Source organism: Silene latifolia, chromosome Y (genome assembly GCF_048544455.1).
Source record: "Silene latifolia isolate original U9 population chromosome Y, ASM4854445v1, whole genome shotgun sequence".
Classification (NCBI taxonomy): Eukaryota; Viridiplantae; Streptophyta; class Magnoliopsida; order Caryophyllales; family Caryophyllaceae; genus Silene; species Silene latifolia.
In genome coordinates, this window is record NC_133538.1 from 425,862,959 (window position 1) to 425,868,174 (window position 5,216).

The window sequence follows — 5,216 nt, forward strand, 5'->3', positions numbered from 1 at the left end:
CAAGCATTTCATGCCGACACAACAACAATACTAAAGATACAACTCGATCTAAATACAAAGCTATACACACGACGCAATACATGGCCGTTTGGCCTAGAAAACCGTGCACAAGGGGGGGTGACTCACGGCCTACATGACACATGGCCTTGGGTCACTCCTCGTAATGCGTGCTTTCACTTAATCTCATCGAATTAGACATAGGGCTACGCACCAAAGCATGCATTAGCATAAACCGGGCCATGTTGCTTTAAACAACATGCGGTTTACTACGCTCCTACAAGCATTGGGGAACAACCGTCTAACCAAATAAGACTAAGGTTTTTTGAAGAGGTTTTGACTCGTAAAAAAAGAAAACTAACTCGAAAGATTACAACCCGACGAGCAAACGATAAATTACAAGCTATCAAACGACAAAGATCAAAAGATATAAAACAAACGAGACAAAGAGAGGCATGACCAACCCCACGGCCTAAAGCCACGGCCACAGACACGGCTACCCTAGTTCCTAGGTCGGGTTCATTAGTTAGATGGATTTGCAAAGCGATACGGAGATACATTAGAAAACGATGATAAAAAAGGTCGAAAAGCTTCGCTTAAAATCGAGTGTTCCACACGGCCCAAAGGGGTTGAATTAGGTCAAGTTTGCAAATTAAGTTAACTCATCGAGTGTTAATAAGAAGGTGCTAATCACGCACTCTTATACTAGCGAGAAATTAGGTGAAAAGAAAGATGCGTTCAATTATTTACAGAATTGTTAGTTGATTTTTAAAGCTATGTCGATGTACCCTAAAGTGTCTAATTAGATTATTAAATTAATTTAATGTCATCTAAATACGTCATAGGTTAACAATCAGAGGTTAAACTAACATACAACGGGTCCTAGGGTATGTCGATTTGGCCGAAACAATAAGGGGTCAAAAGCGAAGAGCGAAGTTAGACAATCGTTTATTTATGCCCTACCTTGAACACGAGGATATGTAAATGAGACGGGGGTGTACGACCGACTGATGTAGCGGTTTCTTTTCCCATCTCAAGTCAACGCGGGTGTTCATGGTGGTACTTTAACTCATACTCGGACTAACTAGTTTCATAGTTAAATTAAAACAATCGATAAACAAACGAAAAAACAAACAAAAAAAGACAATAAAAAACGAGTATAAAACAAACGAAATAAAAGGGAGAAGAGGAGGATTTGATGCACCCTCAACCTACATGTATCGTTGACACCGTCTTGGGTCGTAATCGATGGTAGATTTTATCTCGAGAGGCCGTCGTCGACGAAGAATAAAGCAAACACGCGTTTTGGAAACTTTCTGGACAGCGATTTTCAAACGATGATATCTCCCTCGTTTCACGACGAAAATTCGATTTAAAAGATGTTTTGGAAACTAGAAAGAGAGGAAAACAGGAATCTTAAAGCAACCCCTGCTCGTTTTGGGTTATTGGGCGCGAAAAACGAGCACAAACAGAATCGAATGACATAAGAATAAACCGCGAAAACAGAGTGTTATTTCACTCTGTTTTTCGAGGGATTTCGTGTACTCTCAAGGGCAATATGGCTCGTAAATCTTTATCTAATGTGTAGATGGATGTTATGTGGTTAATTAGGAACAAGAAACTCGAGTTTTGATGAAGGTTTGATGGAGGAACGAAAGGGTTTTCGAAGAGGACACACAAACAGTTCCAGTTTGTGTGTCGGTTTTGTTTAGGGTTTTTGAAGGATGTTTAGGGTTTGTTTCTGATGTTTAAAGCTTATGGGTGATGGTAGGATGTATGTAGAACTTATAGGAATGAATGTATGGTGAAGGGGTGGTATTTATAAGGAGTTAAAATAGGTTAAAAGAGAGGGAGGGGCAATCGGGCTTCATCCCGTATGGCTGCTGTCCAGCCGGTTTTGGGAGGGTTTGAGAGGGGTTTTCTTGGTGATTAAGCTAGGATAATATGGGTAGGATACTAGGGTACGGGTTAGGGTTAATGGGTACGGGTCTTGGTAGTGTTTGGAGCGGGTTTGGGCTCGGGATTGAGCTGCCAAAACAGGGGCTGCTCGGTTTATGCGTGGGCTGGTTGGGGGGTGTTTGGGACGAGAATTTGGGCCATGGTATGGGGGTTCGAACAAGGGTGGATGGGTATTGGTCTAGGTTGGTTAATGTACTCGAGATTCGTGCCAATTCGCAAAGAAAACGGGCTCAAAAACCGAGCTAAAATCGAGCTCAAAAATAAGTGTTCAAAACGAGTTCTTCGCTTTTAAAATCGATTTTTCAAATCAAATAACCCATTAAAATAAATGACTTTTCAAATCAAATATACTCATAAAATGATTTTTCAAATCAATTATTTATTTTATTTTCTATAAAATAAACTTGGGAAAATAAATTCAAAATAAAATAAAATAAATTGAATTCACCTAAAAAACCATAATTTAAATATCATTTAAAATAATAAAATGAACTCACTAAAAAAACATTAATTTAAATATCATTTAAATTAATAAAATACTTCATCGACGACGCCCATTCTACATCGTAAAACGAACCCAAATAAATGACAGTGACAACTAAAGAATACATGTGTCCTATCATCATCGGGTGTTTGTCGGGTTCTCTATAAATTCCAATATCGACGGATACGGGTATCTACACTATTGCTCTTCTTCTTTCACGGTTTAAGAGGGAGGAGAGGGAGTAATTTTCTAACCTAATTCTAACCTATTCTTGCCTCTCATCTAAAAACACAAATACGAAAAACCCTAAGCAATTTTACAGAAATTGAGGGATCGATTCTAGCAACAAGTTAAGGGCATATCTTATATCATCTTGGGTGCAACTGATAGGCGAATATCATTGCGATATTGTTCTTAGGCCGATTTTGCTAGGACCGAAGGTTATTCCTTAATTCTCTACCTTTTGTTTATGTAATTCATTTTATGACTCGCATTCGTCATTATAATTCGTTATAATCCTTAATATTAAAGGGATGCATACAGATAAATCCCACAATTGGTATCAGAGCCAAGGCCACGAATTTTATTTTGATGATTTTCATAAAATTGGATGTAAACATTTATTAGGGTTTCGAAAAAAAAAATTTCGGCTGAAATTTTTTTTATGCCGAGATGAATTTTTTTTAGCCGAGTTGCTTCGTTTTTGTTGTTGTTTTATTTCCATTTGATTCTTTCATATTGTTGTTTTAATTAGTTAAGATAATAATATGATAATTTGGTAGATGTTTCGATTTAATAAATCGAGATGTAAATGGAAATTGGTTTTGTCGGATTAATGAATTATTTTTGCTATTTTTTGGCATATAACTTAATTTAACAAAATTCAAATCAATTATGATAATAGGTTCTATCATGATTCAGATATTCTTTTAACAGGTTAAATTTGAATAATCTAGTTTGAATATCTATTTAAATTAAAAGTTGAATATGCCAATCTTGTTAATAGCAACTTTAAACAATTGTTCGTTTTTCCGATCGATGGGTGCGGCTGTTTTTCAAAAGAAAAATTTTGATTTTTTTTGTTTAGGGTTTTTCAGCCGCAAGAGAAAAAGAAAAAAAAAATTTTGGGCTGTTTTATTTTTTTTTCAGCCGAGACACAAAAAAATAGGTTTCTGTTTTTTTGTTTCGTTTTTCAGCCGAGAAAAGATATAAATTTTTTTTTTCGTTTCTGTTACTGTTCACGGTTGGACAGATTTAAATTTTTTTTTTTGTTTTTTTTCGGTTTTAGCTGTAAAACCGAGAAAAGGTCTTTTTTATTGGGTTGTTTCGGTTTTTACCGAGATAAATTTTAAAGAAAATTGTTTTTGTTGTTTTTGGCCAATTAATTATTGTGAAGCGGTTCATAATTTATAGATACCTAATTAATTTATGAGATGATTTTATTTCAATTGTTTGTTGTCAATTTAGTTTGAAGGAGGATATGAGATATGCCTTTGTGTTCTTGCTAGAAGCACAGCTCGTAACACGCAGTAGATTTATATTTAATTAATTTTTGAGATGATTTTATTTCAATTGTTTGTTGTCAATTTAGTTTGAATTGTTTTGTTTTATTCGAATTGTAAAGAATGTTAATTTAGTCCAATTTTCAATTTATTTGAATTGTTCAATTTTATGTTAGTTTAGTCGAATTGGTAATTTTATGTTAGTTTATTCGAATTGTTCAATTTTATGTTAGTTTAGTCGAATTATTCAATTTTATGTTAGTTTAGTTGAATTGGTAATTTTATGTTAGTTTATTCGGATTGTTCAATTTTATGTTAGTTTAGTCGAATTGTTCAATTTTATGTTAGTTTAATCGAATTGGTAAAAGTTAGTCCAATTTGTGTAAAAGTTAGTCGAATTGGTAAAAGTTAGTCCAATTTGTCTATGAGTTAGTCGAATTACATAATATAACATACGAGCATTCCGATTACAATCCGATGACAATCCGATTACAATTTGTCCAATTTGTCTATGAGTAAGTCGAATTGTTAATTTGTTTAGTTCAATTGAAATTGTAATTGAATAAATATTGTGTAAAAGTTAGTCTATATTGACGAATTGAAAAATTAATTGAATACATTTACTTAGTCCAAGTTTGTGTTACGATTTACATGTACTAAACTAACTCGATTTTGCTAATGTCATGCTCAAATTTTTCCAAAAAAAAAACTAAGTCGATTTTTAAGCCAATTTAGTGAAACGTAAACATAAGCATTCCGATTGAAGTCTGATCACAATACCATACGACTTACAAGTGATCACAGTCCGATTAGATTAACCAAAGGAATACCATCCGATTACAAATGATCACAATACCATACGACTAACAACCGACATATTTTACAATCAGACTTCTTAGACGATTACAACCGACATATTTTATAATACGGAGGAAAATCAAACATCGATATATTCCGCTTACAGTAGATCACAATACTTACTATACGATTACAACCGACATATTTTATAATATGAACAACTAGTTAATATACAATAACATAGAAGATGACCGACTAAACATGCAAGATGACTAATAAAACATGCAAGATCTAAGTTCATAATTAAGGGCAATATTTTACCCCATCACCGTATTTTTTCTCAAGTTTTTCCTGGTTCGCTTCAACACTTTTCCGGCTCTTAGCCCATCCATACGCCCACAACTTACAAACACGGGTTATATGTATTCTCTGCCACTTACCACTTCTAGGAAAGATGTACATGGACATGAGGTCCA